Raw genomic sequence first — 12,904 nt, 5'->3', positions numbered from 1 at the left:
AGTTCATGAGTTGGAGCCCTGCATCAAGCTCTCTGCTGTCAGTGGGGAGCCTGCTTTGGATCCTCTGTGCGCCCCCCTCTCTGCCCCTCCCCCACTTGCACTTGCTCTCAGTCTCAAAAATAAATAAGCTTTAAAAAGATGCGTTTAATCGTTTTAATTTGTGGAGATATTTGAGATGTAATTATCATCACTTACACAAATCTCACAGAGTTGTCATGAAATTAAATGATAAAATCATGATGCTTATTGAGCAGTTAGATTATGTCAAATATTGGCTAAAGGTTTTACATGGAAACTGTGTTATTTTATTCTCATTGAGTAGTAATGTTGTCCCTGTTTTACAGATACCTTAAGAGGCAGGAAGATTGAACCTTCTACCTGGCTCCAACCCCGGTCCTCTTAATTACTGTGATCTTTAGTGATACCCCTCAGGCCTCCTCACTAGGGGACGCACATTGGTGGCTGCCCACAGAGCTTAGTCATACACTTTTCACTGGCTGCCTTTCTTTCTCCACTTTTCCACCCGTTTCCTGGGGCCCCCTATTGCAGTAGTTTGCTGGGGCTGCCATAACAAAATACTACTGTCTGGGTGGTGTAAACAACAGAAATTTATTTCCTCACAGTTCTGGTGACTAGAAATCTGAGATCAAGGAGTCAGCAGGCTTTGTTCCTTCTGAGGCCTCTGCCCGTGGCTCGCAGACGGCTGCCTTCTCCCTCTGTCCTGATTCGGTCATCTCTTCATGCACTCATGCCCCTGGTTTCTCTCCATTGTCCATACCTTCTCTACTTATAAAAACATCAGTCATGTTGGATTAGGGCCTACCCTGAAGACCTCATTTTAGCTTAATCACCATTTCAAAGTCTCTAAATATGGTCACATTCTGAGATACTGGGGATTAGGACTTCAACATATAAACTTGGGAGGGACACAATTCAGCCCATAACCTCTACTATATAAACTACTTCAACTGAAACCTTGTTCCAGGCATGGCTTCTTGGGAACACAAAACATGGAGGACACTGTTTGACACACAGTACTAAATATTTCTTTAGCATTTTTTTGTAAAGTGTTGTTGTACTGGCAATGGATTCTCTCCGTTTTCATTTATACTAAAAATGCCTTTATTTCCTTTTTATTCTTTTTGTTCATATTTTTTTAATTTAATTTATTTATTTGGAGATGGCACGAGTTGGGAGGGGAAGAGAGAGAGGGAGAGAAATCCCAAGCAGGCTCCTCCCTGTCAGCACAGAGCCCAGTTCAGGGCTTGAACTCACGAATTATGAGATTATGACCTGAGTTGAAATCAAGAGTTGTATGCTTAACTGATTGAGCCAACCAGGCGCCCCTCATTTTTATTCTTGAGTTTGGAGCCTGAGTTCTGCTCCAGATGTAAAATTCTAGATACTTTTACCAGATATAAAACCGACATAAAATTCCAGGGTTTTTTTTTTCTTTTCAGCACATTAAATAGGCTGTCATTATTTATCATTGATGCCCTGTTTATAATGTGCTGTTTTTCTCTGGATACTTTAAAGATTTTAATTGTGGATTTCAGTAGTTTCATGAGGATGTGCCTAGGTGTGGTTCTCTTGGTACTTAATGCCAAGCACCTTGGAGATTTCACCAAATTTGAAAACACTTTGGCCATTGATTCTTCAAATTTTTAGTCATTCTCCCTCTCTCTCTCCTTATAGGACTCCATTTACACACAATGTTAGACCTCTTGATATTGTTCAACAAGTCACTAGGGCTCTGCTTATTTTTCCCCAGACTTCCTTTTGGGTTTTTTGTTTTTTTTTTTTTTGTTTTTTTTTTTTCAGATTGGATCATTTTATTGTCTATGGTATTAATTCTTTCTTCTGTTATCTCCAATCTGAAGTTAAGGCTATCTAGTGAATTTGTAATATTGGGTATTTTAACACCTAGTTCTAGAATTTCCATTTGGCTAATTCTTTTTAGTTTCTGTTTCTCTACTGAGATGTCCTATATGTTTGTTCACTAAAATTATATTTTCTTTTATGTCCTTAAGTATGTTATAGTAACTGTCTTTAAAATATTTGTCTCCTAATTATAATCTGAAACCTCCTAGGGTTGGTCTCTATTGATTATCTTTTCTTTTGAGTATTGATCTCATCTTCGTGTTTCTTCTTTTCTCTAGTAATTTTGGATTGTGTGCTGGACATGGTGAGTGACACAGTGTAGAGACTGAACTTCATTATGTTCTCAAGAATATCCCTTTTTATTACAGAAGACAGTTAACTTGGCAGAACTCAGGCTCCAAACTGATTTTTCTGTGTTAGGCAGCACCTGAAATCTCTCTATTCAGTTCTCTTAGCCTTAGAGCAGCCTGGTTTCTACCCTGCATGCACATAGCACAGGGATCAACCAGATGTTCATGCAGAGTTTATTTTTTATTTTTTTATTTTCGGGGGGGGATTTTAATATAATTTTTTTATTAACTTGTTTTATTTTTTATTTTTTTAATTTAAATCCAAATTAGTTAGCATATAGTGCAACAACGATTTCAGGAGTAGTGCCCCTCACCCATTTAGCCCATCTCCCCTCCCACAACCCCTCCCGTAACCCTCAGTTTGTTCTCCATATTTATGAGTCTCTTCTGTTTTGTCCCCCTCCCTGTTTTTATATTATTATTTTTCCCTTCCCTTATGTTCATCTGTTTTGTCTCTTAAAGTCCTATGAGTGAAGTCATATGATTCTTGTCTTTCTCTGACTGAGTCATTTCACTTAGCTTAATACCCTCCAGTTCCATCCACGTAGTTGCAAATGGCAAGATTTCATTCCTTTGGATTGCTGAGTAATACTCCATTGTATATATATACCACATCTTCTTTATCCATTCATCCATCGAGGGACATTTGGGCTGTTTCCATACTTTGGCTATTGTCGATAGTGCTGCTATAAACATGGGGGTGCATGTGTCCCTTCGAAACAGCACACCTGTATCCCTTGGATAAATGCCTAGTAGTGCAATTGCTGGGTCGTAGGGTGGTTCTATTTTTAGTTTTTTGGGGAACCTCCATACTGTTTTCCAGAGTGGCTGCACCAGCTCGCATTCCCATCGTGCAGAGTTTATACTCATAAACTGGAGACCCCTCTATGGCTCTCTCCTTTCTGGATTATTCTCCTTCACGTTGTAGTTACTTCAAGCACCGACTCTGAATATTTAACCTGTAAGATTACGAGTTTCTAAACCTTAGCCACACCACATGATGCTGACGGAAGTCAACCCTTAGGTAGAGTCATAAAAAATGGAAAATTCATCTCATGTCCTTCCCTTCTTCCAAGTGTCGACTCCTTCCACATTCTGCCTGCTTTGGACTTTTCAATGCTTTCATAGAGTTGTTTTCTTCTATTTTGCACAGAGCTTCTAAACATTACCTATGGAATGGTTGATCTGATACAAGCTACTCAACCATTAATAGAAGTGGAACCTCACATTTTTCTTTAACCAAGAAAAATCTGCTCCATATCTAGACATCTGTAGTGTATTTACTTATATGATCCCTGTTACTCCCTACCAGAATGTGCTTTTTTATTCACCTCTTAGAGATAAAATATTTGGAAAGAAGACAGCCTCTCCCCTCATCTTCTGGTGCTGCTATCCATTTCTCTGCTTGAAAAGAAGCTGTCAGGCTACTTTTTCTCAAGAACCTCCCTACTAATATGACTTTGAATTGTCCTGATTTATCCTTCCAATTCTATTCCTGTCGATTAATGAATAGAAACATTATAGACGGGATTTTTTTCCAAGTTTGAGGAAATGCCTGGGAACATTTCCAAGCTTTCCATTCAATTATTTTCTTTTTATTGATAAAAATATTTCTATAAATTTTTCCTAGAGGACTGTATAGTCAAATTCTGAATAAAGGGGATTCGAGTTCATATACAATGTCATAACCATGAAAGGAGAAAGGATTGTCATGTGTTCCAAAGAAGATGGAGAGCCCTGTAGAGGGACACAACCAGGCCACACAGTCTACTCAATTCAAGAAACCTAGAAGAAGAAGGAGAAAGAGAAGGAGAAGAAGAAGGAGGAGGAGGAGGAGGAGGAGGAGGAAGAGGAGAGAAAGACTACAATGGAGGAGGAGGAAGAGAAGGGGGAAGAGAAGGAGGAGGAAGAGAAGGAGGAAGAGAAGAAGAAGAGGAAGAAGAAGAAGAAGAAGAAGAAGAAGAAGAAGAAGAAAAAGAAAGAAAGAAAGAAAGAAAGAAAGAAAGAAAGAAAGAAAGATTTATGTGCCAAACTATGCTACTGGTCTGGTCTTACTGGGGCTGAGGGGAGGGGAAGATGACATTGGAGCACACCATAAATGTATAATAATAATAATAATTATTATTATTATTATTTTATTCTAGAGAGAAAGAGCATGAGTGGGGGAAGGGGGCAGAGGGAAAGAGAGAGAATCCCAAGCAGATTCTCTATGCTCAACACAGAGGCTGACTCGGGACTCAATCCCATGACCATGACCTGAGCTGAAATCAAGAATCAGACACTCAACCAACTGAGCCACCCAGGAGCCCCAAGGATGAATAATATCTGAATAAATGACCAAAAAGTTCCTAAACAACTTTTTCAGTAACTGCTGTATTACAGATGGAGGGGGAAATGAGGCCCTCACTTCCAACTCCCAAGTACGATTATTGTTGATATCATCACACTTATTCAAAGCTGTGTGTGGTAGCAGGTAGACAGATACATGGCTGACTTTCAAGCCTGGAATGATTGGGCTTAAAGATGGAAAAAACAGAGCTTTGGTATCCAAGGAACACATTTGGAAACTGTGTTGCATCAAGCCCTCCTGAGATGAGAAGGAATCATACCTACTTCTTTCTGGCAAAGTCTGTGTGCAGCATATTTCTTTCTCTAGCTCAAGCAGTTAAGTTCCTGCCCAGTTGTTAACTTTTCTCCATTGACGACATCTTTTTCTTCATGTCTCTGGTGTTAACAATTGAGTTAGAAAAGACAAAGGCAGTCACACGTGGCTGAATTCTCCATTATCAAAAGAATATATTTTTTTAGAGTTTGCAAAAGAAAGGCACTTATTATTTGGAACATTTGGGCACTGACAGAATAGAGTGTTACCAGATCTAGCGATCTGTTAAGTAACCTCTGACAATAGATCTTACTCATGAGGTAGCTAAAACGGTTCCTTCTCCTGCACCACGTTCCTGACCCCGCTCACCCCACAGCCTGGCTTGGGCTCTGGCTTCTGGGTTCCCTGTGTATTCTGTATCCTATTACTCACCACATTGCCCTGAAATGCCCTATTTACCTCTGTGTCTCCCCTATTAGACAATCTGCTCCTTGAACATATGCTCCTACCTCTCACTTCACTTTGAATCGTTGGCTTTTCCATCAGTACCTGGAATGAAGTACACCCTCAATACGTGTTTGTTGAAGACATGAATGACTGTGCCCAGGACACAAGTAATGTGGGGAAATTAATTGACATTATGATAAGTAAACAGGTCGTGTCTGTTAAAATTTCAAGGGAGAGATTTTAGAAACAAATACGATTCTACAGCTCTGGAATTGACCTTCTTTCTATTTGTGCTTCCAGTGATCATTTGTACCTAGACTTTTAAAAGACATTTCTGGAATAGGTCACGGTAACTGTGGGGTTTGCCATCATTTAATAGATTGGAAATGCAAGGCTTGTCCCTGAAATGGGGTTATTTTTGAACTATGCTTTCTTCACAAAAGAAAGGCTTCTATTAAAGTCTTTACAAATGTAAAAAATGTATACAGTTAATCTAGATACTCTTCATGTAATTATTCACCATGTGCTACATAATCAAACAGAATAGTTTCACCCTCAGTGCCGTGTGACTTGTTAGAAAAAAGACAGTGGAATATATGGCTGGGCACCTGTTTAATTTATTATGGCTTTAACTTTGAGGACTTATCAGCACTGAGAACTAGCTGGCCTCAGTTTATTACATTTTGTTTTTCTTCACAAAGGCGCCATTGCTGAGTTATGTTTTTGCCTTAAATCCTGGAGAAGTATACCTCTGATCAGCCAGTTAACCCTTATCTGTTGTGTCCAGGTCATTAAGAAACCAACATCAGCAGTAGCACCAAGGTGCTGGGCTTTTGATAGGAGACGGGGTGGAGTCAAGAGAGACAGCCTGAAAACAGGATTGTTTTCTGTTCTGGAAAGAACTTAATCCCACCCCTCCACTTTCCAAAAAAAGGTTTATCTCTAAAAGGTAAAATGCTTTCTGTTCTTTGTCCTAGAAGAGTATTCCAACTACCTCCCCACAACACTTCCCAGTAGAGAACCTGGGTTTAGTATACTCTGTGGCTCTGCAGTGCAAAGTTACTTTCTGGGTAGAAAGGGAAGCCCTCGGGGCGCCTGGGTGGCTCAGTCGGTTAAGCGTCCCACTTCAGCTCAGGTCATGATCTGGCGGTCCGTGAGTTAGAGCCCCACATTGGGCTCTGTGCTGACAGCTCGGACCCTGGAGCTGCTTCGAGTTCTGTGTCGCCCTCTCTCTCTCTGCCCTTCCCTGCTTGCACTCTAACTAACTCTCTCAAAAATAAATAAGCATAAAAAGAAAGAAAGAAAGAAAGAAAGAAAGAAAGAAAGAAAGAAAGAAAAGGAAGCCCTCTAAGGAAAGGGGGAAGAAAGGCAAAGTGAGATACATAGGAAGAAATGCTGACAAAGAAGTGGGTTTGTGAATGTTGGCAAGTTAAAAAGAAAGGAACAAAGAGAAAGGGAAGAGGGGCGCCTGGGTGGCGCAGTCGGTTAAGCGTCCGACTTCAGCCAGGTCACGATCTCGCGGTCCGTGGGTTCGGGCCCCGCGTCGGGCTCTGGGCTGATGGCTCAGAGCCTGGAGCCTGTTTCCGATTCTGTGTCTCCCTCTCTCTGCCCCTCCCCCGTTCATGCTCTGTCTGTCTCTCTCTGTCCCAAAAATAAATAAAAAAAAAAAAAAAAGAGAAAGGGAAGAAATTACAACTCCACCCTGGACTACCCCTAGGTATTACTTTACATACTGTTCAAAGATGAAAGGAAAGACATCGTTTCAGTTCTTCCCACCACTACAAGATGCGTGTTGCTCAGCCAGTTAAGCATCTGACTCTTGATCTTGGCTCAGGTCAAGATCTCACCGTTTGTAAGTTGGAGCCCATGTATCCGGCTCTGTGCTGACAGTGCAGAGCCTGCTTGGGATTCTCTCTTTCTCTCTCTGCCCTTTCCCTACTCTCTCACTCACTCTCTCTCTCTCAAAATGAATAAATAAACTCTAAAACACACACACACACACACACACACACACACACACACAAGATGTGTGTAAACGTACTGATTATGTAGCAGGGGAATCTAGCTCAAGTGCCAGACCATCTTAGGTTTAAAAAAAAATTTTTTTTAATGTTTACTTATTTTTGACAGAGAGAGAGAGAGAGAGAGAGAGAGAGAATGAGTGAGGGAGGGGCAGAGAGAGAGGGAGACACAGAATTCGAAGAAGTCTCCAGGCTCTTAGCTGTCAGCACGAGCCCAATGCGGGGCCTGAACTCAGGAACGGCGAGATCATGAACTTAGCCAAAGTCAGACACTCAACCAACTGAGCCACCCAGGCGCCCTGGACCATCTTAGGTTTAAATCCTCACACTGCCATTTGCTAGACTTCTCAGAGCCTCAGTTTCCTCATTTATAAATAGAAGTGATTATATAGTTCCTACTTTGTAGTGTTTTTTGTTTTTGTTTTTGTTTTTGAGAGAGCAAGCACATGTGCAAGTAGAGGAGAGGCAGAGAGAGAGGGGGACAGAGGATCCAAAGTGGGCTCTGTGCTGACAGCACAGGGCTCAAACTCATGAACTGTGAGCTTGTGACCTGAGCCAACGTTGGATGCCTAACCAACTGAGCCACGCAGGTGCTCCTGTAGTGTTGTTTTAAGGGTTAAATGAGGTAATTTACATGATGATGCTGCATAGAGTTCAACAAATATGGTTATTATTATTGTTTCTAGCTATCTTACCACATGTTTTATGATCATTTATAGTCCCTTTGTGCTTTATTTCACTCCCTCAGAACTGAAGAAGGGCACAAATCCATAAACTAAAAGTTTTTGAGGGCAAGGAGTGTATCTGATTTATTATGGTATTTCCCATATCTAGCACAGTGCTTGGCACACAAATGGTCAATATTCGTTGAAGGAATGGAAGAACAATTATTACAAAACATCATTTCAATTACAGATGTTATGGGTTGAATTGTGTCCCCCAAGATTCTTAGGGGGAAGCCCTAATCCCCAGTACCTCAGGATGTAACTTCATTTGGAAATAGGGTTGTTGTAGATATAATTAAAATGAGGTCATACCGGAGAAGGGTAAGCCTCTAATCCAGTATTACTGGTGTCCTTAATTGAACGGGTAGATTTAGGATGGGGGTTTGCCTGGGTGGCCCAGTCGGTTAAGGGTCCGACTCATGATTTTGGCTCAGGTCACGATCTCACAGTTCATGAGTTCGAGCTCTGTATCGGATTCTGTGCTGACAGTGCAGAGCCGGTTTGGGATTCTCTCTCTCTCTCCATCTCTCTGCCCCTCTCCCACTTCCCCTCCCCCCCAATAAACAAATAAATAAACTTTAAATAAAATTTGGGGACAGACACATACACCAGGGAGAACACCACGTGAAGATGAAGACAGGTATGGGGTGATGCATCTGGAAGCCAAGGATCACCCATGATTGTCAACAGACCACCAGAGAAGCCAGAGGGGAGGCGTGGAACATTCTCCCTCCCAACCCTGTCCTAGCAGAAAGAACCAACCCTGTCCATACCTTGAACTTAAAACTTCCAGCCTCCAGAACCTTGAGACACAAATTCCTTTTGTTTAAGCCACCCAGTTTGTGATACTTTGTTACGGCAGCCTCAGGAAATGAATTCAATAGGTCAGTTGCAACATCATCTTCAAACTGACTGTGTTATGTTGATTTGTAAGTATAGTGTTCGGTGGTTTGAACCTATTCTGAAAGAGAGGCTCTAATATTATTTTGCATAAGCAAACATTATTCAAACCAAACATAATCAAGTGCAAAATGAAATTGCTTCTTGGGTAGGCACAATTCTAAAAAGTTGTCTAAGCTTTTTGCAACCAGCAGCATATTACTAAGCTCTATGCATACTCGGTATCTGACATGACAGCTGACGTTATGTACAGAAAGCAGACTGAGATCAGCAACAGAACAAATCTCATTGTTTAATTATACTCAAGTTGAAGCTCTGTAATCACCTCTACTACTTTTATGAAAACATCGTAAAAGGTTTATGGAGCCAAGGAACACTAGTAAACAAATCTGCTTATGGCAGTATTTCTTTTGAATTTTCAAGAATAACTGACAGTAAGTGTAACAATAAACTATAAAGAACAGCCCAACTTCCTTGACCTAACTGGTCTTTGTTGCATTGAATCCCATTGCTATTAAGCAGACACTTAGGGGGAACATTATATAGATTTGACACTGACATGAAATAACAGGAGTTTGAAGTATATTCATGAATATTAGAACTTCAAGGAGACTAATGATGAAACATACTCAGCAAGTATCAACACACAGAAATACTCAATAAATATTAAATTCAGGAATGAATGAAAAAAAAAAAAGGAATGGATTAAGAGAGCAGATTACTTTTGAAAACTGGAACCACAAAAGTGTAATTAATGGGATTTTTTGTGGAGTAGTCATTGTCCTGGGATCATGTCTGCTACCTTCATCCTTTCTGGAAGCAGACTAGAGGTACTCAAAAAGATAGCCAATCAGAAAGGATGTAAGAGCCCTAGCAGAATGCTTGGTTAGAGAGACATGGTTGAATTTAGCACCAACTAAGCCAACACGGCCTCTCCCTAAAAATTCACCAGTCTGCTACTGCCGGAAAGATAACACATTCCAGCCCAATCCAGCCAATACCCCACTGAAGCGAAAACAGTGACACAGCTTGGCTTCCCTGGTGCCTAAGAGACTTGCTGAGATGTAGGTAGACAATACATGTCTAAGATGTTCTAAAGGCCAAGTTTTATTTTATTCAAAGTTTTACCACGAATAGAAACTGGTGATAAAATGAGGAATGCCCGTGCTGTAGAGGTCTGTGGCAGCACAAAAAGATTCAAAATTTCTGAGAAGATTCACACCGCAAATATTCTAGCACACTCATTGTATTAGCATTCTTGTCCATCACAGTGGGGGAGGGGGGCAGGGGAGGGAAATGTCATTTAAAACTAATAGTGACCATAGCTGTTTCTTTCTTCTAAGATGAACTGGCAGAATTCATATCAGCAGGAACATTACTCTCTGTTGCTTCCTTCCTTTGGCAGATACTGGACGAAAAGGAATAACAGAGGGACTGAAATTTCCAAGTATCTGCCCCACTTTTCTATGCCCCCAACAGATAAGATCCAAAGTAGATGGCTCTTAATTTGGCAGTACATGTAATGAGTTTTGATATGCAAAAATAAACCCGAGTCCCTGAGTAAGTGAAAAACTAAATTAATTTGAAAACAAGGCCTGAGAATTGTGATGAAGTGCTTCTTCCTGAAGAGATTAGCTTGAAGAATGAAACCAGAGACTACTGACTATGGAAGGTGACCAGTAAAAATTTCCAATAGACAGAATTCCCTAGGATGTTTAAAAACAAGAATTCCTAATAATCCATTTTAAGGTGTTTTACTGGAGTAAAGTAAACTCTATTTCCTCATTCTGAACCTTCAATAAAGTTTGGTGTGTGCACTCACACACATACACACATACACATACCTCTGTGTGTCTGATCTGAATAGATTTTATATTGAGGAAAAGAAGCCATGTTCCATGAATGGGTGAACACAGTACATAAGGAGACATTTTGCCACAGGAGAGGAGATGAGCAATCAAGAATTAAATAGAAACAAGAAGTTGGACTTGAAGAATGTTAGCCTGAGGAACCTCAAAGAAATGTTGGGAGGATTTTGGATTTCCCACCAATTGCAAGATGAGGGTTAACTCAGTTTTTGAAATGTTCAGGGACAGATTTTATCAATTAAGATGACTTTGGCTTGCAAGTAACAGAAAACCCTGGCTCAATTTGACTTAAATAATAAGGTAGCTAATTATGTCATATTACTGCAAGGATAAAAGAAGAAGGGCAGAGAATATTGAGATGGGTTGGTTGACATTAAGGACTTAGGTCCTTTCAATATCTTCACTCTGACATTTCTAGCTGATAGCAAAGTGGGTAGAAGTTCTTGGCAATACATCAAGATACAATATCCAGAGTCAGGAAAGAGACCATTTATTGGAATCTTCCTTTTATGAATGAGGAAATCTTTCCAAGAAGCAACTCCAACAGACTTTCCTACACATCTAATTGGCCAGAACTGTATCACACGCCTGCTGTGAAACCAACCTGCTGACAAGGGGGGTTGCTCCCATCCAGAAACACCCTAAATGGCTTAGGCCAGTCAGGATTGACTCCTGAGTTGGGGATGAGTCATCTTCACCTAAGTCATAGGCAGATATAAGTAGATACCTAAAAAATTAGGATTGTTAGGTATATAGTGTGAGCTCCACTGGTGTTTGTGTCTCGAGGAAAATGACACATTGCATATACACAGTTTAGAGAATCATTTATGTAAAGTGCTTGAACAACTTGTACTAAGGCTAGTTTATTAGTCGTATAGTCATAAATAATGGTTTCGGTGGTTCTGTCAACAAGAAGTTCCTTTTGTTTTGTGGGAAGAACAGAAACAGAGACTCAAAGTTGATTTTTTTTTTTTTCCAGCATAAAGGAAGTAGGACACATTTAGAAAAATGTGCTCAGTTCAAGGCATCATGTTTAAAGAAAACTGACAGAACCAGAGTACATGAAGAAATCCTATATTAGGAGGATGAGAAGGGATATTTGGGGAAAAAAGCCACTTGGGAGACTATAACTAAAGTCTCAATTTATTTGAAAAGTTAGTATGTGGAATGCAGCATAGACCTATTCTGAGTACTTCCACAGGTTAGAGGTAGGAAAATTGGCTGTAATTACAGACAGACACCCTTCAGGTCAAACTAACATGGCCAGCCAATAGCAGTGTTGTTGAGAGATTCTTGCTTTGGTGGGAAACCAGATCAGGTCAACGTGACTTTGAAACCTACTGTAAGCCGACACCCTACCTCATGTGTAGGCTGTGATGGACATCTGGGTATCCAGATATCTGGTCAAAATTATTCTCAGTGTGTATGTGAGAATGTTGTTAGATGAGACTAACCTTTCAATCGGTAGACTAAGTAAAGCAGACTGTCCTCCCAGATGCGTGTGGCCTCATCCAATCAGTTGAAGGCCTGAAAAGAACAAAACAGCTGACCCTCCTGAAAGGAGGAGGGAACTCCTCCTCCCTGATTGCCTTTAACCTGGGACATCAGCTTTTTTTCTTCCTTCAGAGTCAAATGGAAACATTGACTCTTTTTGAGTCTCTGGCCTCCTGGCTTTTGGACTAGAACTTACATCATTGGCTCTCCTGTGTCCCCAGCTTACTGACCACAGATCTTGAAGCTTCTCAGCCTCCATGTTATGTGAGCCAATTCTATAGAGAGAGATGGATAGTAGTCTCCTGTTGGTTCTGTTTCTCTAAAGAACCCTGACATACATGGACTGAGAACTTTTCACAAAGCAAATCTTTTCTTCAGTTCTTACAGGTGAGTAATTCATGCTCTGTAAATTAACTTTTTGCTTATTGCTGGTTTGAGGAAGACTAGAACTATGGTTCTACTTCAATTTTTATTGATCCATTCATCATCAGTGAGTTCTTTTCATTAGAAAATGGAAACGGGGTGCCTGGTTGGCTCAGTCGGTGGAGCATGTGACTCTTGATGCTGGGTTTGTGAGTTCGAGCCCCACATTGGGTGTGAAGATTACTTAAAGATA

Source organism: Panthera onca, chromosome A2 (genome assembly GCF_046562875.1).
Source record: "Panthera onca isolate mPanOnc1 chromosome A2, mPanOnc1 haplotype 2, whole genome shotgun sequence".
Classification (NCBI taxonomy): domain Eukaryota; kingdom Metazoa; phylum Chordata; class Mammalia; order Carnivora; family Felidae; genus Panthera; species Panthera onca.
The sequence above is the reverse complement of the archived record's forward strand: the minus strand, read 5'-3'. Positions refer to the sequence as shown.